Source organism: Chelonoidis abingdonii, chromosome 25 (genome assembly GCF_003597395.2).
Source record: "Chelonoidis abingdonii isolate Lonesome George chromosome 25, CheloAbing_2.0, whole genome shotgun sequence".
NCBI classification, from domain to species: domain Eukaryota; kingdom Metazoa; phylum Chordata; order Testudines; family Testudinidae; genus Chelonoidis; species Chelonoidis abingdonii.
The window spans coordinates 15,892,535-15,919,351 of record NC_133793.1 but is presented as its reverse complement, the minus strand read 5'-3'; the positions used below and the strand labels follow the sequence as shown (position 1 = coordinate 15,919,351).

The window sequence follows — 26,817 nt, the reverse complement described above, 5'->3', positions numbered from 1 at the left end:
AGGCTAGGGCTGGAGCCCAGGCTCTAGGACCCTGCAATGTAGGAGGGTCCCAGAGCTCAGGCTGCAGCCTGAGCCCGAACATCTACACTGCAATTAAACAGCTCCTTAGCCCGAGCCCTGTGAGCCTGAGTCAGCTGGATGGATTAGCCCAGGATTTCAACGGCGGTGTAGACATGTCCATTTCATAAAAAACACCAAGTGATTGCCAACAAGGGTGGCATTCTCAGCAGAGCAGTCAAGGACTTAATTCCCCTCTTCCTCCTAAAGGTGCTCATTTGAGATCAGAACTGAGGGATGCTAGTGAGAAGAGCTAGGGGTATATTGCTCACACCACTGCTACCTACACTGGACCTGTCTGCAGAGGGTGGTATGGGGGAGTTTCCCCTGCTATTGGGCATGCTGTACTGGTCTGATGGATTAAGTCCAAAGCCGACTGCCAAGAGTTACAAAGAGGTCTCACAAAACTGGGTGATTGGGCAGCAAAATGGCAGATGAAATTCAGTGCGGATAAATGCAAAGTAGTGAACAGTGGAAAGCATAATCCCAACTATACATACAAAATGATGGGATCTGAATTAGCTGTTACCACTCAAGAAAGAATTTGGAGTCATCCTGGATAGTTCTCGGAAAACATCCACTCGTTGTGCAGTGTCAGCCAAAAAAGCAAACAGAATGTTGGGAATCATTAGAAAAGGGATAAGTAATAAGACAGAAACTGTCATATTGCCACCATATCAATCCATGGTACGCCCACATCTTGAATACTGTGTGCAGTTTTGGTCATCCTATCTCAAAAAACAGATATTAGAATTTGAAAAGGTTCAGAAAAGGGAAACAAAAATGATTAAAGATATGGAACAGCTTCCACATGAGGAGAGATTAAAAAGACTGGGACTGTTCAGCTTAGAAAAGAGACGACTAAGGGGGAATATGATAGAGGTCTATAAAATCACGACTGGTGTGAACAAAGTGAATAAGGAAGTGTTATTTAACCCTTCACATAACGCAAGAACCAGGGTTCACCCACTGAAATGAATAGGCAGCAGGTTTAAAACAAACAAAAGTATTTCTTCACATAGCGCACAGTCAACTTGTGGAACTCTTTGCCAAGGATGTCATGAAGGCCAAAACTAAGCGTGGATTCAAAAAAAGAATTCCTTACGTTGATGGAGAATAGGGCCATCAATGGCTATTAGCCAAGATGGTCAGGAACTCAATCCTATGTTCCACATGTCCCTAAACCTCTGACTGCCAGAAGCTGGGAGTGGGCGGCAGGGGATGGATCACTTGATGATTGCCTGTTCTGTTCATTCCCTCTGAAGCATCTGGCATCGCCCACTGTCAGAAGACAGGATACTGGGCTAGATGGACCACTGGTCTGGCCTGATATGGCTGTTCGTATGTTCTTATGTAAATAAAGAAAATGGCAGTTTCCACAGCAATCAGTGAAAGAAAGAACTGTCATAGTTATGCTGAAATAACCACTCTGCTCCTACAATTTGTTGCATTCTGCAGCTGCAGAAGCACAAGGCAGCAGACAGAAGCCACACTAACAAACAAGGCCTGTTTCCAGGGCTAAGATGCTAGTGCACAAACAAGGAAGGAAAGAAGGCAAAAAGAATGCAGACTGTGTCAGACACTACACCCAGAAGACAACATGCACACTCGCATGCAGGATGCTGAATTAGTGCCACTTTGCCATGGTAGTGGCACTGGAACTAAGGCTCTCCTGATATAGGAGAGGACTCCGTCAGGCTCGTCTACTTGGTCTCCCTCCCTTAGTGTGCTGGAACATGGACTTGAAATGTTTCCAGATACGCTGCAAGACTCAGTGTGTTTTTCAGGCATCAGGGAGGGGTGAGATGAGTGCCAGATGGGGTTGTTTACTGACATGGGATAATGAAGTTTTGGGGCCAGATCAGACTGGGATTATTTGGGTACTGGATTTAAGGGATTTACAGTGTGTTGGGTTTTGCCTTTTTTTTTTTTTTTTTTTTAAATTTCTGTGGCTAAGTCAAGTCAGGTCAGGCGCAACCTCAGGATGGGCACGTACATGATTTGTGTTTCCTCAAAGGCAGGAGCAAAGAATATAAAAAAATCTCACTCCTGAGTCCAGCATAAGTTGGACTTGCTCAGCACCTCTGAGAGGGGAGCACTGCTGCACTGCACCCCTTTGGGGGCGTTAAATGAAGCAGCCTTGACAGACTCCAAAGAGATCCCTGTCTGGTCCACTACAGCCTTGGATTGTGGCTGCAGCATGAGGGCTAGAACACAGTGGGAGGGGTACAAACCAGGGGGAAGAGGTATCATTTGGGGCTTCCTGGGGACCATCTGGGGAAGGGGTTAACAGGGAAAATCTTGAGTCAGAAGGGCAAAAAGCAGCAAAGGAATTTCAGTGTCTCTGATGTAAGCTCATACCCGGAGTCAGCCCTGCCAAGTCTCACTCATCCAGAGTTTGACTCACTTGTTTTGGATTAATGTTAAAACATCTCACTCTTGCGCTTAGGATTTTGCACTGTGTATCAAGGAGTACTTTAAAATCTTACTCTTAATTTTTGTGAAGTCTTACACACTGAAGTTTTCTCAGCTCTGGGTAGGGTGACCAGATGTCCCGATTTTATAGGGACAGTCCCGATTTTTGGGTCTATTTCTTATATAGGCTCCTATTTCCCTCCACTCCCTGTCACGTTTTTTCACTCTTGCTATCTGATCACCCCAGCTCTGGGACCACTCAGGGTTCTGTCCAAATGGCATGATGCATCATAAATGCATTGAAGCAGCAAAATATAATAGATAGACACTTTATTTATTATTCCTCTTAAAGGGGAAGTCACATGTTTTGTTCTTTGCTTACTCATTTGTGAAAATATGTCTGTTTCTCTCTCTCTGTATGTTACACACCACCTCCCTCCACAGGCTAGAATCAGAACTACTCAGCTGTGTGTCCTGAGAGTCATATCAGCTAACAAAGATCCTCCTCTATGTTCATTAGGTGGTGAAGGCACCTGCTTTGGGAGCAAGAGAATCAGAGTTTTATTTCACATGCTGCCATGTGCCATGCAGTTCCCAGTGGCTGCAAGATGGAGTATAATGGCAACTGGGAAGTTGCAGCTGGCTAGAGACTGTCAGTGTCCAAGTTATAGTCCTTTTCTTTTTCTTTGATCCCAGTGGATGTTGCAAAGCATTGGAGACGAGGAAGACAGAAGATGCACTATCAAGGAGAGATTGTATGAATGTCAAAAGTGAGGCAATTAGCTTATCAGTAACAATGATGTAAACACACTGCCAGTTATAGTTGTCAAAACTGAGAATAGTTGATGTTTGACAAGCCAGCTACTAGTCAAAGTCAAGAGCTGCTTGCAATATCACTGAGAGTTTATAAACTTCACCCCCGCCCCCAAAAAAGTATTAATTTCCATTCCTCAGTGAGGATCACCTTTATGCCAATTTTAAATTAGATTCCTTGAGACATTTTTGAGTCATACTAGTGTAATATACTGCCTTAGTGCATGTGATTGTGTCTTCCTCTAGTGGCTGGTCCCAGTAACTGTAACAGTTTGCTGTTTACTTCCGGCTAATTGTGTTAACTCTTTCACTCAAATGCTAGGAGCTTGTGCATTTTTAATACTGTTCCAGATTCAATCTCTGCTGATCAGCCATGGTATCCATAAGTCTGTTAGACAAGAACATAATATCAAAATTCCTTAAGTGGGTAAAGTGGTGTATTTTCCCTCATAACAAAATACACTTGAACCAACTTTGCTCAAACATTCCAAGCCAATTCACCTACAGCTGGCAATCAAAAAGACATGTTAGAAAATTAAGTGTGACTGAAAATAAGAGTTTAAGAGAACTTCCTTCTCTAACTAAGTTACAGGGTTTAGTCCTGGCTAATGCTATAATTTTAAAATGAATAAAAAGTCCCCTTGAATGAGCAGCTGCACTTCAGATTTATGTTTAATTGAAAAACAACTGGCAAAAAAAAGTGGAGGCAGATCACTAGTTAATAACTGTGTTTCTACCAATCACCGCAGAGTGTTCCATCAGCCTGGTAACTGTATATATTTGGCATGTGGTAGTTCATAATAATTAGCAGAATAGCACATGCTGAGAATATGACTGTTCCCAGGAAAGGCTCTCATTCAAGCACCTAAAGAAAGGTGCCTTTTAAGTAAATGCCATTCTAACAAAACATATTCGTCATACAAACAATATTTCAGCTTGTTTCCAAACCACCTCATGAAGGTTCTGATATTACACCAAAGGCCTGTGCAATGGAACCCAATGTGGTGAAATCACCGGGGATGGCCCTGTATGTCTGCATGCTGCCAAAGATTACTCCTACAGAGACATGGATGTGGGTCAGGAGTGGGACTATGGGATCTGTGATCAAGTGGACCAGGAATAGTCAATTATTTTTTTGTCAAGGTCCAAATTTCTTGGTTAAAGTATCATCAAGGTCCAGACTCCAGAGAAAATAATCATACAAACTAATAACAATACTGATGATAATAAGTAATTTAAAAGATTTTGGGGTTTATTTGAAAGCATCTGGTGGTCCGGATTTGGCCCGCGCTCTGCCTACTGATTACCCCTATGTGGAACCAGCAACCAAGAAATCCTGCCTGTGGTATGGAGCATCAAGAGACACTATTCTAACTTGTTTAGAATGAAAAATAAGGCCGACAAGCCATCCTGAAGCTGAGCTGCTATTGGGGATGTAGAATTTTAAAGCACTTCTCACATTCTGAGCCCCTCCTTTCTCATCATTTCTAAAACAGGTATATAGAGTTAAAACCATGGCAAGAGAAGGAGCACAATCACATTTAAAAGGAAAAACAGTTTTAACCTAACTAAAAATATGTTTCTATCCAGATCTTTTAACCCTTTGTGCTGTATTTGTCTTTTTAACAAAACCTACATTTGGGTCCTGATCCTGCAATCAGCACTGGATGAGCACATCCCTGCACTCACATGGATCCAACTGCAAGACTGAATTCTTAAGAATTAAAAACACAAGAGTGTCCTGTTAACATCCTGCTGCATTACTTTTAAAATTCCATTCAGGTAACCCCAACAGAGAGACTTGGCACCTTAATGTCTCAACAGGAGCAGGGCAGTATTTGGATCAAGCAGTTTTCTCACCCCACTAGATGTTACAGTTCTTAATACGCCGGCGTCCCCATTAAGCCTGGGACTAGTCTTCCCAGTGGTGTTCTTGCTTCCAGCCTGGGGGGGGAGGGAAAGGCCAAAAGCATGATGCCGCTGTCCCCTATTTTATAGCCGCAGGCCATGTGCCTGTATAACACTAGCTCAGACGTCCTGGTGTGCTTTGCTGAGTCACAGAGTTGATCAATTCCCCATTGCATGAGGCTTGTGCAGTCCTCTTACAGTATTGTAAATCCCTTGTTTACACCTCCCCTGCTGATTAATGGTTGCATAACACCCTGCCAGGAATGGAGCACTAGCTAGTAGTAGAGAGACTCAAACCTACAACATATCTCAGTAACAATCATACAGCAAAAGCTCATAACTTCATATACACTAGCGATATACAGGAGGGGCAGGATAGCTCAGTGGTTTGAGCATTGGTCTGCTAAACCCAGGATTGTGAGTTCAGCCCTCAAGGGGGTGACTTAGGGATCTGGGGCAAAAATCTGTCTGGGGATTGGTCCTGCTTTGAGCAGGGGGTTGGACTAGATGACCTCATGTGGTCCCTTCCAGCCCTGATATTCTATGAATCTATGACAGTCAACGGAATTCACCCTGCAGAGTGAGAAGTGCTCGATACACAGCACGAAGAGCCTGGGCCTCTAAACATAGAGGAAGTATGTTTTAAGTATGGGAGCAAGCAGTCAGGCAGCATTTCAAGGACTGTCTGTGTTCTGTGTCTGTACAGTGCCTAGCACAATGGGGTCTTGCTCCTAGCCACTATGGTAACACTAATACAAGTAATTTCAGGTCCAGCCTTGTTAGTTCCATGTCTTAGAGAGCAGGGGGATGTTCCTCAGGGTGTTATCCCTTGCATGCACCTGGGATTGTGAATATTCTTCCCGCAGCTGAAGCACTGAACTGAGGATTTCCGAATTTTGTCCCCAGATCTTTATGCTGCTCAGTGTAGTGCAGCAGAACCAGGAAGGGTTTCTTCCCTAACCTAATTATTACCTTACATTTCTCTACACTAAATGGCCTAAGCCTCTTATCGGCCCTACACTCTGAGCCTATGCAAATAGCACTAATGAAAGCAAAGGATTCTCATTACAGCACAAATCTCTTCTTTAAACATGGCCTGTGGCCTGTTTCATTCTGAGCCCCAGGAAGAAAAAGCAGCATATTCTGAGAGGTGAAGGGAAGGATTGTGCTGCCCTGCCAGCCAGTAGAAGCTCTCACTCCATCGCCCAGGAAGCCACCAACTCCACTCCCTGGGGCACAAGCTCGGAGGAATTCACAAGGGGCTAATGGAACCTGTTGAGCCATTTTGACCCGTGTGGAGTCTCTCCTCTCCCCCCCTCGCCCCTCCAGGAATTTAGCTTTCAGGTTTGAACAAACAAAGCCAAAAACTCACTAAAATCACCACGTGTCACCAGGCTTTAAGTGTGACAATGGGAAAACCCAATTTTCTATGAGAATTCAACACTAACCATGAATGGGTCCTGCACTGGCTCTGAACTGCGCCCAGATTTGCTTGAAATGTTGTGAATCTGAGGAACCCTTTCAGAGAACAGGCTGTGAGTCTGCATCATTCGCCAGGTTTGTACGATTCCAGGTTCTCTGCTGAAAGTGTCCCCTGGCACCAGCTCCAAATCTCCCTGCACACCCAAACCACAGACCCACGAGAGAGGGGAGGGCAGTGCGGGGCATGGACCCATTCCCTCTCTTTGGGAGCTCCCTGTCTCCTCCCTTCTCCCTTTAATCTCCTCTGGATCCTAGTGGTTTTCTGTAATTATGTGTTATAGCTCCAGCTTCCAAGCTCTAGGGATTCTAGCAAAGAAAATGGAAATGTCCTGCAGAGTAGATGATCAGCCTAAGGAAGACTTTAGCCCACGAAGCTTATGCTCAAATACATTTGTTAGTCTCTAAGGTGCCACAAGTACTCCTGTTCTTTTTGCAGATACAGACTAACACGGCTGCTGCTCTGAAACCTTTATTCATCCCACGAGCTAGTCCTAGCCCAAGAAGAAAAATACCCGGCCTTTTTCTCCTTTCCCCCTACTCTGCAACCTCAAGATAGGCAGAAACTTCACCCTTCCTCTCCCTCCAGTGATCTAGCTCCAAGCCAGGATAAGCACCCAGGATTCCTTTACCAACCTCTTGATCTATGGTCACTTTGCTGCTTTGTGCCTCAGTTTCCCCATGTGTGTATGATTATAACACGGTTGTGAGACTGAATTCATGCTCGTAGAGTACTTTCAGATTGCTTGGTAAAAGGCACGATGGTGCAAAGTCAAACTATTATTTTATTCATACAGATCCTGGTAAAGAAACTATTTTAATTTAAATACAGTAATTTTACTTGCTTCTGGTCTTCCAAGATTGTACCAAAATCTGCCCCTGCTCCTCTTTTAAGGGCAAAGATTGGTATTAAAAAGGTACCTTTTTGTTCTGAAATATCTAAAGTGGGGAGGGAGGTTCTTTTTCTGCACACTCAGTCCACAGGCCGGAAAAACAACTGTGACAGCAAACACACAGGAACATAGTAAAGAGACTGTCTGAAGAAGTCCCATTTTATCCTGGAAGCTGCTTAGATACTGCAGAGGTTTTGAACTGCCAGCTAAAATAGATCAGTCAGCCTAGGCTCATTTTAAAACAGAAGTTCTTCATACAGCATGCACTGCAGCATTTACAGAGTCGGACGTTCACCAGGTTCACTGCCCATCAATCAGTATTTTGATAATCAGATAATGGTACACTCCAAATAACTACTTAATCTGGTTCCCAGGAAAGTTCTACTTAGATTAAAAAGGGCACAACGTCTCCTTGTCAATTATAGAGGCCAGCACAGATTCACGGATAATGCACAAAGTGCTCCTTCTTTTGTGACTGTGGTTCAAACACTAGCCTGAGAACAGGGCAAGGCCTTCCATCCAAGTCTGTGACCAATTTAGCTTGTGAGATATGACCAGATCTCAGCACAACGTGGTATCAGCAGGAGCCTATACATTCAAGCTCCACTGAAACCAACTGAACATTAGGACAGATGAGTATTCAGCACATATAAATCTTCCTTGGTGTATCTGGAAAGTTCAGAGCAATCAATCAGTTCAACAACTTTAATATGGATGCAGGGCGAGTAGTGACAGACAGACAGACTTGTCTAGATTGTGGCTGGTTTTGGCAGGCCATAATGTAACGTATGTTCTAACTAGTGTGTTCATCTCCAGCAATAAAGTGGAAAGACCCTGACAAAAGTGAGCTAGGCCCCGATCCTGCAATTCCAATGCATCTGCTCAGAGCCCCATTGAAGAATTAGAAATCAGACATTTAATAAAATTCTAGCTCAAGTTTAAAGATACCATTTTATAACAAAACAGCAACTTTATAGGTAAGATGCCTATGCACATTCAAATGAAAATTTCAATAAAGTTACACCTGAAACTACTATCAAAACTTCATTACCACATTTTATTTCGATTTTTTTCTCTCTTCCTCCCTCCCCTCCTCATGAGTTCAAGAGGGTCACATGTCACTTCTGTTTCAGCCATACAGTTTCAGAGAAAGACTGGCCTTATCTGGTTCACTCAAGAAAATTATAACCCTTTCAGCACCAAAGGGTGACAGTCAATATATAAGATGCATCCAGAGCGTGCACTCAAAGAGCCAGGTTACAATAGGCTAGATCACACAAATGCACATGCGTATTAGCCTTACACGGCACAGAGTGAAGAGAAACATCAATAATACAAAGTCTATGTCTAACCAGAAATCTTCTGTTTGAAAATACCAACTCTTGCCGGCCACTCTTTCACAGCACACGCTATCCAGCATTTCCTGGGTATTTTTTTTTTAAAATACGATTTCTGTTCAGTAAGAATTTTCCACACTTTGGACACATACTGTGTTTAAAGGCTTGCAGTCCCTTTTTTATTTGAAAAAGGCACCACTGAAAACACAGACATGTAAAAGCAGCAGCACTTGGGAAATGTTAATACAAATGTAATGACTTGCATGTGCTTTTCCTTAGAAAGGCTCTAATATTTTTAAAATCACATCCCCCCTATAGACAATGTCAGGTCAGCCGGGATATATGACATGACATTACTGATGATCACAGGTGACTCTTTTATCATGCCTTTTTCTTTTCACTATACAATGGTTTGTTTAAGATCCAAAGGCAACTTAAAGTCTATAAACAGCAACACTGTCAACTAATGTCAAAGACTCCAGCTTTCAACCACTACATATATATACTGCAAACACTCAAGCATGTACTTTACTAGATAAAATTGTCTGTATTAATAATATGATGTATTTGCATAGTTCCTTTAATCTTGAAGGACCTCAAAGCAATTTACACATTAGAGCAGAGGTTCGCAAATTGGGTGGTAGACCACCCGGAACGGGGGGGGGGGGCAGTCACGGAATGTATTTGAGGGGGGAGTGAGAAGCTCGTGGGGGGAACTTACTGCGCACATTTCACTCGCAGCAATGAATAACTAGCCAAGCGGATTCCTCCAGACATATCAGGGCCTCAGACGGCGCTGTGCATTCGACTCTAGATGGCGCTGTGCATTTTGACGGATTTCTAACAAGCTAGCAGAGCATTATACAAAGTCGTTGCCATCTGTACGATTATGCACATTTAAGTGTAAGCATTGACCACAATCGCTGTTTTGCTTTTGCTCTTATTACAATGGATCATTGGCTCTATTCGAATTAATGTCTCGTTTTTATATTTAGTGAGAGTCGCATGTTGATTTTTTTTTTATCTGTACATGTACTTGTGGGGCCGGAGGGAGGGCACAAACTACTACAGACACAAAGAAGCAGGGGCACAATCAAATAAGTCTGAGAACCACTGGACTAGAGAAAGAATTGACTCACCCCCAACGAACTGCTGCAATCTGGAATGGAATATGGCAGCTGTTTTCTCAAAAGTCGTAGGGTGGCATTTTCAAAAGCACCTACATGAAGGTCAATGGCACTTGTATTCCTCAGTAACATAGGCACTTCTGAAAATCCCACCCTCAGAAAGTGTGTAAAAACTTGGAATTTGGAGAAGTAGAATGTAATCAGATTAGAATCTGGCCAGGCTGCCATGGCTCACAATCCTACTCTTGTGCAAAGTGCTATCAGAGCTTTAATGACCACAAGTGATTAAGTACTCTGTTTTATACCTCATCCAATTTCCTCAACACAGCTGGTATAGAATGCTTCCCACTGAGTTATCGATACTGTTTTCCTGCAACATCAGAGATTTCTCTAGATGTCTCCCATTCAAGTATTGACCAAGCATTGACCTAATACTGTTTAGTTTACAAGTGAGATTAGAGTCCCTAGCTGTGGTACTGTACCCTATGTGCAACGGCTCTGCAGTGAGTACTTCTGTCCTATTCCTGGGGAAGAGTTAGGCTGAAACAAGCTGAAATTTATTTTATTCACGACTTCAACCTGGATTCAAATTGGCATTTCAATAGGTGAAAGGCCACACAGCATTTGTAGATCTAGGATTCTTCTGTGCTAGGTAGGTCACATATATACCATCTTCATGATTTTGCAACATACAATAGCCATCTCTAATCGGATGTGAATGGTTTCCTAACATGTTAATGTTGGAGACAACATTGAAGCCACTATATAACTTTTTTTTTTTTCTAGGCTTCTTCTCTCAGGCTGCCTTTACATGGATGCAAATATCTGGCACTTTCTGAACAGCCTTAATGAAGAGGAATAGCGATGGATGCATCTTCAAAACACTGCAAAGCATGAGGATAAATCCTATTTCTCAGAGTCTCAGAAAAAGCGGCTGTCAAATATGTTATCAGCATAAAATGGCAAAACATCTCCAGGTTATAAAACCAGGTCTCATTGTTTGTATTTGATTATTTGATTCCAGGTACTCGAGTACTGAGATAATAAACAATGACAACACTTCACACTTATATTAACACTATCCATCCATCGAGCTCAAAACACTTCACAAAAATGGATAAGCTTTATTAACCTGATTTTGCAAATGGAGAAACAGGCACAACGAGTTTAAGTTATTTTTTCCAAGGTCACACACAGAGTCAGCTGTACAGCGAGTATTAGAACCTAAGCCTCTCAGTCCCGTGGCCTAACAGGATATGTGGAGGCTAACCAGCTGTCCCAATAACAGACCACTGCAAGCATCCCACAAGTTCAAAAGTATAGTCAGTCAAGGGTGACTGAATGGGTCAGATGATCAGTAAAGGCATATATACCTTTAGGGTTGTCAAGGTTGGTAGCTGCCACTGTTTGGTGGTTCTCAGTGCAGTTATCCAAATCACACAAACGGCCACTACTATTGTCAACCTTCTTAGCTGTCTCAGCAGGCAGACCAAGGACTGAACGGGATACTGAAATTGTACTCCCTCTCTAAAACCTGGCAACGATCCCTCCATATGAGAGCTGAGGTATTCTGAAGGGTGTTTGTGTCAATCTGTCCAAACAACACCACGTTAAAGTGCACCAGCAGGTTCACATGCACAACATCATGTCAGTGTGCTTTAGAACTCACATCCACACTCGAATTACCAAACAGTGTAGACAAGCCCTCAGATCAAGTCGTTTAGTCAAACTGGAGTGAAGCCAGTGAAAAAGGTAGATGACTGACAAGGAAAGACTACTCCCAAAATAATCTGGGATGTGTGATTTCTGGCAGACAAATAGGGCCACACAGCATATTGTATCTCCTCCCGTAGGGACTAGCTGTAGGTCGATCTCTGGCACAGCAGGCTACAGATTTGCTTGCACTTGCTGCTCCAAGGGCCATCAATGGAATTTCTAAGTCATAAGTGCACTCTGCAATTATGAACTTTTTTGGTTTGTTAATTCATGCAGAAAGAATATACAATACAAGTATGCATGTCTGCAAGCAAATGGTATTAAAGCAATAAGATTGACAAGAATAATCACGACAATTTAAGGAAATATAGAGAATGCCTCCATGACAGAGAAAATAATAATAATTGAAAAACTTACCAAAAGAATATAGTGCATAGAGTGGGAACAAAGGAGAATAAGTGGGATCTATAGCCCAATGGTTATAATACAATCTGACAATATCGAATCTAAGAATGGAACTCCATGCATTAAATAATAAGCATGACTGACTGTTTAAATGGTATACAATACATTCTACAGGTACACATAGAATAGATAATATAAATAACCAAAGGCTGAGCTAGTTGTTTGGCCAATAAAGAAAAAAGGAATTTGTTTTCTAAATTTGCAAAAATGTATTTATAAAATTGCGTTCAGAACAATTTACAAGATCCAAATGCTATCTAAACATTAGGTACTTCAAATACGTAAATCTCTGTATATTAACATTTTGTATCAGTATCTTGGATTTAAATATCTTTGGTTCCTTAGCTAGTAGAAAGCACTACTCTTTGAGATAGCTAGAATCACCGTCAAGACTGCATGTGGAAAGACAGATGAATGAAAAAAGTTTAAAAGAATTCAGAGTCTTGCTTGCCACCCATGTTATCCCATGCAGAGATCATCCTGAACTGACTAGACCTTTTCTATCTGTTTTAATAAGAGCTATGATGGCCTAAATACAACTTCCACATTTTTATTTGTCTTTCTTATGGAGACCCCATTTAGGCAAAAGAAGTATTCTAGAACAACTGAGCAGAATCCTGTACAAGAAATCCTTCATAATTACCATAATTTGATAAGGTAAGGATAAAATATAGATGCTGGAAGACCAGTCGCTGAAGAGAGGAACTAGAATTCAAGTGATGTTAGTGCCATCAACAGGATTCCAGATCAAGGCACTGTCCTATTAGAAACAAAGGACCGAGTTCTTTTCTTTTATACCTGCAGAAACCTGATCATCTGGGCCAGTGATGAGTCAGAGAGCACGCTGAGGGATCACAACACTTTGACAAATAGGAGATACATGCATGCAGTGTAAGGGAATCTTGGCTACTTCTTCAAAATGTTTCCCCCTTTCAATCAGCATCACTGCGGTCTTGTCCAGGTTGAGTTTGAGCCAGATGTTCTCCATCCAGAAGATGATATTCATCCAGAAGGTGATTTCTTATGACCCTTCAAACTGGTCTCATGTAGATGCTGAAGAGAAGGCCCTGAAGAGAAAAGGGTAGCAACCATTTACCACCATTCACTGAGGTCCGCTGGAAAAGAGGGTTTGGACCCATTGTTCTCAGTGAGTTATCTTAAGTGCCTATACACAAATGCAAGAAGCCTGGGAAACAAGCAGGGAGAACTGGAAGTCCTGGCACAATCAAGGAACTATGATGTGATTTGAATAACAGACACTTGGTGGGATAACTCACATGACTTGAGTACTGTCACTGAAGGATATAAACTATTGAGGAAGGATAGGCAGGGTAGAAAAGGTGGGAGAGTTGCATTGTACGTAAGAGAGCAGTATGACTGTTCAGAGCTCCAGTATGAAACTGCAGAAAAACCTGAGAGTCTCTGGATTAAGTCTGGAAGTGTGAGCAACGAGGGTGATACCATGGTGCAAGTCTACTATAGACCATCAGACCAGGTGGATGAGGCTTTCTTCTGGCAACTAAGAGAAGTTACTAGAAGTTACTAGTCCTGGTTCTCATGGGAGACTTCAATCACCCTGATATCTGCTGGGAGAGCAATACAGCAGTGCACAAACAATCCAGGAAGTTTTTGGAAAGTGTAGGTAGAGTGACCAGATGTCCCGATTTTTGGGTCTTTTTCTTATATAGGCTCCTATTACCCCCCACTCACGTCCCAATTTTTCACATTTGCTGTCTGGTCACCCTAAGGGTAGGGGACAATTTCCTGGTGCAAGTGCTGGAGGAACCAACTAGGGGCAGAGCTCTTCTTGACCTGCTGCACACAAACAGGGAAGAATTAGTAGGGGAAGCATAAGTGGTGGGAACTTGGGAAAAAGGCTAATGTAGTGTCCATCTTTAAAAAATGGAAGAAGGAGGATTCAGGGAACTACAGGCCAGTCAGCCTCACCTCAGTCCCTGGAAAATCATGGAGCAGGTCCTCAAGAAATCAATTCTGAAGCACTTAGAGGAGAGTAAAGTGATCAGGAACAGTCAGCATGGATTCACCAAGGGCAACTCATGCCTGACTAACCTAATTGCCTTCTATGAGGAGATAATGGTCGTGGATGAGGGGAAAGAGTGGACGTGTTGTTCCTTGACTTTAGCAAGCTTTAATACAAGTCTCCCAAAGTATTCTGCCAACAAGTTAAAGAAGTATAGGCGGATGAATGGACTATAAGGGGAGAGGAAGCTGGCTAAGGTCTTTCGCTTCAACAGATAGTGGTCCAATGGCTCCATGTTCTAGCTAGCAGCCCGGTATCAAGTGGAGTGCCCAAGGGTTGGGTCCTGGGCCGGTTTTGTTCAAATATCTCATTAAATGAGGATAGCATGGACAGCACCTCAGCAATTGCAGGTGACCTAAACTGGGAGAGTGGTAGATATGCTGGAGGGTAGGGATAGGATCCAGAAGGGACCTAAACCAAATTACGAGGATGAGCCAAAAGAACTGATGAGGGGTTCACGGCCAAGGAACAAGTGCAGAGCCTGCACTTAGGACGGAAAATCCCATGCAGTCTACAAACTAGGGACCGGAATGGCTCGGAAGCAGTTCTGCAGAAAAAGGACCTAGGGGTTACAGTGGACAGAAAGCTGGATATGAGTTACAGTGTGCCCTTGTTGCAAGAACTAATGGCATTTTGGCTGCTATAAGTAGGGGTGCCAGCAGATCGAGGGATGTGGATACTCCCCTCTATTGACATTGTGAGCGCCTCATCTGGAGTACTGTGTCCAGTTTGGGCCCAAACACAAGGAAGGAGTGGAGAAATGGGAAAGAGCCAGCGGAGGCACAAAAATGATTAGGGGGCTGGAGCACATGACTTATGAGGAGAGGCTGAGGGAACTGGGATTGTTTAGTCTGCAGAAGAGAAGAATGAGGGGGGATTTGATAGCTGCTTTCAACTACCTGAAAGGGGGTTCCAAAGAGGATGGATCTAGACTGTTCTCAGTGGTACCAGATGACAGAACAAGGAGTAATGGTCTCAAGCTATAGTGGGTGGAGGTTTAGGTCGGGTATTAGGAAAAAAAATTTCACTAGGAGGGTGGTGAAACACTGGACTAGGTTGCCTAGGGAGGTGGTGGAATCTACTTCCTTAAAGGTTTTTAAGGTCAGGCTTGACAAAGCCCTGACTGGGATGATTTAGTTGGGGTTGGTTCTGCTCCTGAGGTCCCTTCCAACCCTGATGTTCTATGATTCTGTGACTGAGCTTCTATATCAAATTCCTCACTGCAGCACCTGGAGTTGGTATAGAGGGGCATGCAGAGTCTGATTCTATGATTCTCCTGCACTGTCGACTTCAGCCATATCACATAGGTAGTTTAGCAGTACCTTGTGATCTACTGTGTCAAAAGTAACTGCGAGCTCTAGTACATGAGCATAAAGAGGTTGCCTGTATTTATAACCACGAGGGGGTTAGCTTTTAGTGCTATGGGGTGCTCTCTTCATGTTCTTCCCTGGTCTGAAAATCCACTGTGGGGCATCCATCATGTTGGCAGATGTCACGTGCTGTTGGAGTTTCATTGTCGGCACTTCCTCTATGATTCTCCATCAGCATCAGAGAAGGTTAAAGGCACTCAGCACCTTGGAACAGGCATATGCATTATGACATAGTCTTTAATCACACAATCATGTACTATTTTTTCTCCAGCACCCACACTCCATTTCAGTGCACAAGATGGAGCCACAAGAGGGGCAGAATTAAGATGGCATGGGCATCTGTAAATCTAGCGGTTCCTGATTTTGAGTCCTTGAGTTTGTAATGTACATAATGTTATTTTAACATGGTTTTCTTTGTATGTAATATTACACGTGCACTCTCTCTCCCTCTCACTCCTACCTGATCACGCTGGTAACTGAATATAATACTCAGCATATAAAAACATGTACTCAGTACTTTTAACAGAGAACGTACCGTACTGCCTGCAAACAACTGTCCCAGTTCCAGAATGCAGGAAAACGGGATCCTGAGGGAGGAAGGGAATTGATGCTGAGTGGCAGTTCATTTCTACTTTCTCTCAAAAATGTTGCATTTTCCTGCTGTGTTTCCATGGAACAAATCTACCACATATTGAAAGAAATGCCTTTCAGAGGAAAGAGCTAGCTTAACCCTGAGTAATCGTTTCATTATTAGACCCTGAACAGGAATGTCTTTGCTTTTTGTTTTATGGGTTTGCCACTTCTCAGGAAAATCTAAAAAAAAAAAGCCCTAGAAAAAAAGAAATACTCTAATTTCTGAGCCAGTTCTTCAATGATGAAAACAGAATTTACTCAATTCCTTTAGTATCCAGAGAGTTGAGGGTATTCCCAGAATACAAACAGATCCTCACTGCAAAGCCAAGGCATGGAATTATGAATTACACAACCAGGCAACGGTGTCCTAGTAAAATCATGCCGTATCATGCAAACCGAGATACCTCAGCTAACACTGTTACACATACATCCTTGGCTCTTTACACAAAATCCATAGGATTAACAGGAGCTTGTTGTGACAAGCTGCTTTCACCACCCCCCATCCCTGCCCTCCAAAAAGCAACACAAATGCAAGGTATTTATTGCATTTGTTCTTTAAATGATGTACTTTGATCTCCACCCAGATAACATGCCAGCAATACGGGCTAGCCTAAGGGCACAGCGGCAGCCTGTTGTTCTGTATCACAGTCTGGAAAGCCAGGCCGGGCATTCGTCCTTCTGCAGAGGTTGAAGGGGAGTGTAAAATGACCCTCATGGAGTTAATGTGAGATACAATCCTCCAACACCCCTACTCAGACCTCCAGCAAACACAGCTTTCCCAAGCTAGCCAATCAAGCTTTAGCACAGATTAAGGATCACCACTGCTTGTATCCTGTGCCCGCACATACACGAGTCCTAACCCACCAAATAAAAACACTCCTCATGCCATGCAAACATATTCTAAGAAACTTGACAGTTTATTAAAATGCAGAGAAGATGAGCTAAGTGCCTGTCCTTCATTAACCAGTACCAGACTTATATCCGGACCACAACCCAGAGACAGAAGAGTGGATGTAAATCACAATGACACCTACAAAACCGACTAATCTAAGAATGGTCTTGTTAACTGTGTTGCCAACTCTCATCCAGTAATGTGATTTTGGCCCGTGCTGAAGGCAGTTTCCCATGACTTGAAAATCTAAAACCATCGCTTGCTGTTGGGGAAATAAAACCAGAGAGAGAAGGAGACAATCCCCCAAAGTAGCCAAACTACAAGTCTAGAAACTAAGTTAGTCCCAGTTCTTTAACTGACACCTGTTAATATTCTGTGCCATTCACAACCGGTGTTATACACCAAAGCCAGATGGGAGGTACCTGTCATTCACCAATTTCACAGGGCTCCTGGACTGGGGGGAATAAAAGGTCCTTTAGAAATCTAGCAATTGGATAGTCGAAAAATATTGTGTGACCCTGAATTGGGGGCTGGGGAGCTGCTATCATTGTCAACTGCAGCCTTACAGAGCTGAAAGATAGACCTGGATTTTTTAAGGATAGCAGGTAGCCCAGAATAACAGGAATTGGAGTTTCTACCGGAGTTGCATTGTACACTTAAATAGAGAATCTCTTACACTTGGCTGCATAGGTCATCCTGATAGAATCCTCTCTGTTGTGTACTGCTATGTTCTGGATTGCGGTAGAGCAGCGTTTTTACATGGTAATTAACTAGCCAGCATCCATGCTGTCCAATGCAATGACCTCAGGTCCAGGAGAAGGATCGGCCCTGCTGGGATATTATGTCAGGTACGATAGGTAAAGTGACTGGAGGATGAATTGATGAATTGATAGGATCATTAGGTCAGAATACAAGAACTGTCTGGGCCAACCTGGTACTAGCATGATCATTACAGGCGAGTCCTCTCTGAGTTTCCCCAGGACCTTCTGAGTTAATGGGATTGGTGTACACTGAGCCCATGAGATGAGGAAAGCATCTGACTGAGAACTTGGGCTTGACCAAAACATTTGGCACTTTTTGTTCTTGCCTGTGTGAACAGCCGTACCAAGAGGTAAGCCTACCTGCGGAATATGTTCTGTGGGATGGCGTCCTTGATGGTCCATTTGCAGTCGCTTGCAAATTGCTTGCAGAACTGGTCCAATAAAATATTCTGTAAGCCTGGCAGATGCTGAGGTACTGGTGTGATTTGGTGAAAGATGCAGCATTTCCAGAGGTGAACAGCTTCTTCACAAAGGGAGGACAGTCACTTCCCTCTCTGTCTGTTGACATAAAACATTGCTGTTGTGCTCCCCATTGAGACTTGGACTGTCAGTCTGCACAAAATGTGAAGAAATGCTGTATAGGCTAGATGAACACCTCTGCTCTTCAGAACATTTATGTGAAGGTAAGCCTCTTTGGAAGTCCAAAGTCCTTGGGTCTGAAGGTGGCCCGGGGAAGCTCCCCACCATAACATGAATGCTATTTAATTACATTATGGTCACTAGTGTCTTGGTGTGAAGAGATAGAGAAAACAGCACTCCTTTTTCATACCTGGAGAGGATCCTTCCACTAATTTAAGGATGAGAGGACTTCTAGGGGACATGCACGGTCATGTAATGTCTGTCCTTGCTGTGTGACATACATGGAGAAGGCCATGTGACCAAGAAGTCTAAATCAGATTCTTACTGATATCTGAGGGTGAGCCTGCAGCTGGTTGACAAGATCTACTATGATATGGAATCTGTCCCGTGGTGGATACTATCTTGTTGTGAAATCTATCACTGCCCCTACAATCTATATTCTCTGGATTAGCCTAGAGCTGACTTTTCCTTGTTGACTCTGTGACCCAGGTTAGTGAGTTATTCACTTGTTGCACTGATTTCTCTCAAATGAGCCAATCATCAAGGTTTGGGTATACCTGGACCCATAGCCTTCTCAACTGAACCACCATAACTGCCGAGCACTACTTGCTGGCTTAGTCTTCATTTCTAAAAAGGTGAGATTCTTACATGGAATAATTAATGCACAATTGTTATCTTGCTGTAAAATTCTAATGGAGAAGAGGCACCCGTAGTTTTTACCACAAAGGAGCCAGGCAAGGTCAGCACTATCTCCTGTCTGGTACAGAGGCCGATTTAAGTGACAGATTACATTCCATACTCCAAGGAGAATTCTGCACCACTGCACATGCACAGAATTTATGTCCCCTGCAGACTTCGCTTCCCTGCAGAAAAATGACTTTCTGATGGGGAAGCAAAGGGAAGCCACAAGAACAGTCATGTGACCCTCCCCAGCAGTATGTTTCAGGTGTCCAGGGCAGCTGGCAGAGAGGTAAATCATTGTGGCCCTGGGGACGGGACTGGGGAAGACCCGGCTGGTGGCTCCTATCCTGCAGCAAGCTCACTTGCTAGTCCCGGCTGGGCTGGGAAGGATGAGATTTCTCTTCCCCAGCACAGCATTCAGAGCCGGGTCAGACCTACCCCCAGATTTCTCCCCCAGCTGCAGGAAGTTCTTCAAACTTCCTTCCCCACCCCCCCTTCCTGCCTCCATTGTTCCTCAGCTGCGAGGGGAAGGATTCCTGTGCAGGGAGCTGCTCCTCCATCCACCCAACCCTCATGCATCCAGACCCCCTCATATCCAGACCCTCCTGCCGAGACTCACCTCCCCCTTGCACTCAGAACCTGCCTGATGAGCCCCATTCCCCCTGTACTTGGACTCCCCCCCGACCTCACATACCCAGATGCCTCTGACAAGCTCTATCCCCCCACACCCAGAGCCCCTGCTCCTGAACCCCAACCACTTTCACCTGGACCCCCCCCCCCAACAAGCCCCTATGCATCCAGATCCCCCACACCCAGATCCCGCACTGAGCCATCCGCACCCAGATTGCTCACACAAAACCCTCTCAACCCACACCTGGATTCCCCGACATTAAGAGCCCATCCTGACCCTGCCCGCTCTCAGACTGGCCTTTCCTTCCCTCCACAACCCCCAACTATTTCACCTTTCGATGACAGTGAGTCACCTCAACTTAAACTGAAACCAAGTGCAACCAATAGCCCTGGCGACAATTCATGTGGAGATGTTAATTTTCTGTTTCAACATTCCAAGTTGAAACAATGCTAATAACAACTCTTATGTATTGGTTAAGGATGGCGGAGGTTCAGCACAGGATTGCCAACTTTCTAAAGACCGAAAACCGACACCCCTGTCCCGCTCGTTCTCCGAGGCCTCGCCCCTGCTTGCTCCATCCCCACTCCCTCTGTCACACACTCTACACCACTCTCATTCGCTTTCACCCGGCTCGGCCAGGAGGTTGGGGTGTAGGAGGAGGGAGAGGGCTCCAGCTGGGGGTGCAGGCCCTGGGGTGGGGCCAGAGATGAGGGGTTTGGCATGTAGGCTCCAGCTGGGGATGTGGACTCTGGGGTGGGGCCAGGGATGAGGGGTTTGGGGTGAAGGAAGCAGCTCTGGACTGAGGCAGGGTGTTGGAGGGCTGTGGGCTCTGGGAGGGCATTTGGGTGTGGGAGGGGACTCTGGGCTGGGGCAGGGGGTTGGGGTAGGTGGAAGCAGGGTCCTGACAGTGCTTACTTTGGCTCCCAGGAAGCATCCGCCAGGTCCCTGCAGCCCCTAGGCACATGGACAGCCATGGAGGCTCCATGCCTAGTGCTCTCGTGCCCACAGGTGCTGCCCCCACAGCTCCCATTGGTCACAGCTCTTAGCCAATGGGAGTTGCGGAACTGGCCCTCGGGACGGGGGCAGCATGTGGAGCCTCCCTGGCCACCCATGTGCCTAGGGGCCGCAAGGACCTGGCGGCTACTTCTGGGAGCTGCACGGAGCTAGGACAGGCATGGAGCCTGCCTTAACCCAGGGCCCCTGCTGTGCCATCGACTGGATTTTTAACAGCCTGGTCTGCAGTGCCGATAGCAGCCAACAGGGTCCCTTTTCGACCAAGCATTCCGGTTAAAAACCAGACGCCTGGCAACTCTAGTTCAGCAGACACAGTGATTAAAAAAAGTAAAGCCATCATGTCCAAGCAATGCTGTGAGACCACACCAAAGGCACTGCTTTGCTACTGCGTAGCAGAGCCAATGACTGGTGCTCTGAGATCTTCACTTACAGGATCTAGAGAATTGCAAACTATTATTATTAATTACCCATGTACAGAGCTACAGGTATAGATGCCTCCCTACACAGATACACACAGACACAATTTACTCAGTATTGGCACAGGAGTTTCATGTAGGAGGGACTTGTGGGGGGTGGGATGAGGGTTTTTTACTCGAGAGACCTTCATTAAATGACAGAGAATGAAACTCCTCCATCAGACAGGTTTCAAAGTCTCCGTGTACCAGACATAGTCTGACTCAGGGGTGAGGGAACCAAGAACAAGAAGATCTCTGACCCATTAAGAATCCGTAACTCTTTTCTATTGGGGCTTTTAGACATAACAGCAAAGGGGGGAAATAGCAAAACACTTCAACACCCATTCATGCTCAAAGCTGCATCTGCTCTAGCCGTGAAAGGGCATGAAACCAGAACATCACCCGCTGCTGCTGCTGCACAATAGTCAGCGATCCTGTGCCAAGTAAATGCCTGGAGCAGTGTTGCTGACTGTCACACCCAGCGGGTGCTGTTTGTGGGCAGAGCCTGTTAAGGAGCTTCTGAGAAACAGAAAGGAGGTGGGGGAAGGAGAGAGAAGAAAAAAGAGAGAAAAGAAAGAAAAAACATTTGCTGCACTGGAAAATGAAACTTAATAGACATGAGTTTGACCACACCTTTGACAGAAACCCCTCTTTATTACTGGTGGGCAACTGTATTTTTATCTTGTGGTTTTCTGTTTTGCAGACGCATTCCAGCAGGAAAACAGAGACAATACACACCATTGAGCAGCACAGTTTATTTTAAGGGATATAACATTTTCCTATGAGGATGCTTTATTTGCATCTGCTGCAGGAAGCAGTAAAATGGCAGGTGTGTTTCCATGTAACCCAAAGACAGAAAGCAAAATGAACAATGCAAAGCAAATTCTTTTGTCTTGCAAATTTCTGCTCACTGCCCTGGAAGAGGAAAAAAAAGAAAGAAAGGGGTTTTCCCCAAGGCCTGTTTTCTACCTAATTAGTCCTGCAGATGCTCACAATGCCAGGAAGGAGATTCATGCCCACCGGCATGAGAAGGTAACAGACACAGTCTGCAGGCTGAGCCATTGCTCCCCATTTCTGTGCATGTAAAATTTCTAATTGCTAGCATGGCATGCTATATCTTGGAGGAAATGGGTGTTTGTTCCAGAAATACGTTTTAGCAAAGGGTTTTTTTGAGGGTTTTTTTGGAGGCACAGTTCAGAGCTCACAGCCTTGAAAATTTAGAGGCCAGATTAAGTATTTGCCCAAAAAAACTGATCCAAAGAGCATTTAGAATGGAATTTGTTTAACCTGCACCAACATCTTTAGTACACTGGAACCTTGTCAATTTGGCTTTCATCCCTCCATCTTCTCAATATTTTATCTGAATGATCACTATATCCAGAGCCACAAAATTGTGAACTAAATCAGATAAGAGAATAGAAACAAAGGACCTGCTTTTCCACTGCCTTTTACCTTATGTAATTACTGACAGCTGTGTAGGGTTTAAAACACTGATTCTGATTTAGCAGGGCTTATACCTATTTTGCTTTCATTTTGCATGGGTGTCAATGACAACACATGATGCAACACACTGGAGAACTGGAGAGAGTCTTCACCATGCAATCACTGCAACAAGAGCATACTGAAGCCAATAGTTTAACAGGATTCAAAAGTGGGTAAGGCTATTACTTTATTCAAATTAACGTAACACCCACTATTACTTGACATAGGATAAAAACACCCGTAAGCAACAAAAAGCAATCACTAGCTCCTTGGTATTGGGAAACAACTCCCTCTGGGCAGCAAAATTCCCCCCAAAAAAATTTTGGGAGAAAATGGCTATTTTGTCAGCCTGCTGGAATATACAGTTTTTCAGGTTTATGTTGAAAAACCAAAAACCCAACCATTTTTGAAAATTTTTCATTTTTTGGCAACTGAAAACTGAAATGTTTCAGCAAGTCAAGCAAACACATTTGATTCTACCAAAAATTTTTAATCAATTAGATGAAATTTTTTTGCAGAAATATTGAAAAAAATTAAAAATTACTTGTTTTCAGTTTTACAATGAAAACAAAAAGCTTCTTGTTTCATGAAAATTTTTCACGGAAAATTTTTTTTTTTAAACCAGCTCTACCTCTATGGGCAGCTAGTTCTATAATTGTCCACTATGGGCTTTCTTGCAGCTTTCTGTTAAGCTTCCCATGCTGCTGACTGCCAGATAGGATACTGGGTGAGATAGATTAGCTAGTCTTAGCTGGTATAGCGCTTCCTACATTCCTTTTCCGATGTGACAAGTCACTTCAGGTTATTTTCAATACTCATCTATATAATTTACCAACACGGTATCTGAGCACTTATAACTGCTTCCAATTGACTCAACCAGACTGCTCCTGATTGGCTAAGAATTGCACACATCTTATTGTTTTTGTTCCTTTGTCATTCCCACCACAGCCTGCCTGTCTCATCCACCTGCTATCCTTTAGACTGTAAGCTCTTCCTAGTGACTTGAAGAATGGGGCCCCAATCTCACTGTTTTTTAGGTGCTACTGCAACATAAATATTAAGTAAATAATAATTTCTGTACCATTCAGAAAAGTGTAAAATTCTACCCAACCTTTGAAAACATGAGAGATTGCAGTACTTCTCATCTAATGGAATCATGGATACCAAGGCCAGAAGGGAACAATGTGCGTCACCTCTTAGTTTGATCTCCTGTATAACCCAGGCCAGAGAACGTTTCCAAAATAATTCCTAGAACAGATCTTTTAGAAAAAACATCCAATCTTGATTTAGAAATGGTCATGGATGCAGAATTCAGCATGACCTTTGCTAAATTGTTCCAATGGTTTATTATTCTGTTAAAAAAATTATGCCTCATTTCCCATCTGAATTTGTCTAGCTTCAACTTCCAGTCACTGGATGGGGTTGTTATATCTGTTCCCCTTGTAGAAACATACAGAGTGTGATCCAGTCACCCTTAACCTTCTCTTTGTTAAGCTAAATAGATTGAACTATTTGAGTTTAGCACTACAAGGCACCTGACCCCTTCCACCCAAATGCTCCCCAGAGGGACCATACATCAACACCAAAAGACTTTGGAGATCATTTCTGATCCACAGAACATGAAAGCAGCAATCACAAAATCCAAACAACACTGAACTTACAGGTTAGCATCTCTCTCAACACCCCCTATATCAACTGTTCACAGGATTCACATTCCACGAACAAAAGGGAAAGGATGTCTTATAATAACTGCATCTTCTAAATATTGTAGACTGTACATATGTGCTTCAGCTTTCTGCCTGGAACTAACCAACCACAAGAGGTCTCCCACTAATTAACAAGAATAGCATGAATATTGTAGGCTCAGTTCAAAGGCAAATGCAAAGGCAACAGGGCTGCCTCTCAATGTACCTACAATTCATCTCCACAAAGCGTGCTGGAAAATGCAAGCTACACAAAACCTTTGCGGATCTCCGTTGTAAGGAATACTTACAGTGATGAAGCTCAACAGTATTATCTCTTCTGTAAAGAATGTGCTCAAAAACAGAGGCTGGAGAAGGGCAAACGATTCCGACAGTGCCAATGAAGAGAGAATGCTATTTTATTTCAAGTGAAATAAGTGGTACAGTCCCCCAAAGCAGCATTGTGCTACATGAGAGCACAGAGTTCTGATGGGATCCACTGCAGGAATTGAACAGCAACAGCAAAAGGGACAAAAGCCTGATTATTGTCTTGCGAGATCTGAACTCTTATGCTGAGTTCTAATCCAGCTACTGGGTGCTCTGTGCACGGCCAGCAAGAGGCAGGGTGGGGGTGTTGTTAAGAAACTGAACTGAGACTCAGGAGATGAAAGTTAAATTCCCAGCTCTGCTATGGAACCTGGCTAGCAGTTGGTAGAGCATCAGACTTTTAATCTGAAGGTCCAGGGTTCAAGTCCCTGGTCAGGTGGAAAAAAAACCTTTCCTCACTTGATATTTCCCCAGAAACTGAAGAAGGCCTATCTTCAGGATGCTATCTGCCACAGACTTTGCTGTGTGCTCACATCACCTCTCTGGACTGAGTTCTCCATCTGATGGCTGCTTTTCATCCAGTGATAGGGAATTTTGGTAGGTGGGAACTTCTATGAGACACGCCCACCTCAAAAACCATAAAAATATTGGATGTGCTATTTGCTGGTGAATATATCCAAGGCAGTTCTCTCTCTCCTTTAACACATTAAAAAACAAAAGAACTCAGCCCAATCTGCAGCTAAGTATCAGGTGTTTCCCTTGGGATTTCCGCACTGTGCATTGACAGCACCAAGATACTTTTTTACTGCCAGCAGGTCTCCTGAATGTTATTACAAATACTGCTTTGCCCTAGAGCTCAGAAGTAAATCACAGTGGCGGCTGCAGCAGTTGTAAGTGACTGCACCCAGTTCTAGAGATGTGTGTCTGGAATGGCTGGTGGCTCTGCTTAGCCGAGCAGTATTTGACTGGACCGCTAGAGAGAAGCTGCTTAAAGGCATTCCAGAAACTACTTGTCAACATCACACTTACGGCATACAGACAGTCTAAGTGATAGAAAAAAATCTCAGCTGGGGCAGTTCACCATTCTAGCAGTTTGCTGTGAAAGTTCAGCTACAGCTGTGCACAACTGGGGTAGTTACAGATGTCTTTCCTAGTGCTGTTTGTGGAGCTATCAATGCTGGCAACATATGCTACCACTTGCCTATTTCTCTCCATGTACTGAGTACTGTTACCAGCACCATTTCACCAGCCAGAAGGGCAGAACTCAATCCTGTGTAGTGGATCACTGGATAGGAGTTGCTATAGTATCGGTGCCAACACCAGTGAACCATCCAGCTGGGCTTTCTACAGTGCATGTGGGTCATGTTGTTCCCCTAGACCAGAGCCCATAGTTCACCTAAATCCTCTCTGGCCCAGAGCCCACAGATCAAAGTCAGCTCTTGAATGTAGATCTCCCAAGTCATTGTGTAACTTGCTGCTGCCATGGCAACAGACTAACCACACTGACAGCAAAACAGGCCTAAAAAGAGGAGTCAGACTTTCTCCAGGAAGCTCCAAGCATTTTGTGAGGTGGGAAAGTCCAGAAAAAAGTAACAGGGATCAAATGAGTGAAATGCAAAACCAACAAACAGCAGCAGTGTCCAGAGCCATTTCATGAGAAAAATACAATGTCCCTGGAATAGCTCTGATGGTGCAATGCATGGACTGTGCATTGAAGCAAAGCACAGTAGGATGCAACCATTTATGTTCCCCTATGGCCAAACCCTGAGCATCTTCCTGGTCCCATTGAAACCAAAGGCAAAACTTCCACTGTAGGTGCTGGATTGTGGGTGTTTTTTTTTTTTGACGTAACATGTAAATCGTGTGAGACATCGACCACTCTCTCCCTGGAGTTATCAGATGTAATCCACATTTTGTCCTTACTTCCAAATGCTTAAGCAGTGCTGTCCAGAACAACTGTTATTAATTGTTCCTGCTGATTTTCTTAGCATTTGCATTC

The 26,817-nt window shown here is 43.9% G+C and overlaps 1 protein-coding gene and 1 non-coding gene across 7 annotated transcripts in view; one reads left to right on the top strand and one right to left on the bottom strand.

The window, feature by feature from the left end:
• Positions 1 to 26,817, bottom strand: part of HIVEP3 (HIVEP zinc finger 3) — a 443,901-nt gene that overhangs the window by 397,370 nt on the left and 19,714 nt on the right. Inside the window, exon 1 of one of the 6 annotated variants that reach the window (XM_075060842.1) lies at positions 18,268 to 18,352. The exons of the other annotated variants lie outside the window; for them this stretch is intronic. The gene's annotated coding sequence lies outside the window, so the exon portion shown is untranslated. Of the gene's footprint in view, positions 1 to 18,267; positions 18,353 to 26,817 lie in introns of those variants that run through there. 6 annotated transcript variants of the gene reach the window in all.
• On the top strand, positions 25,187 to 25,257 carry TRNAK-UUU (transfer RNA lysine (anticodon UUU)). The gene has a single exon. It is a non-coding gene; the product is annotated as a tRNA-Lys (tRNA).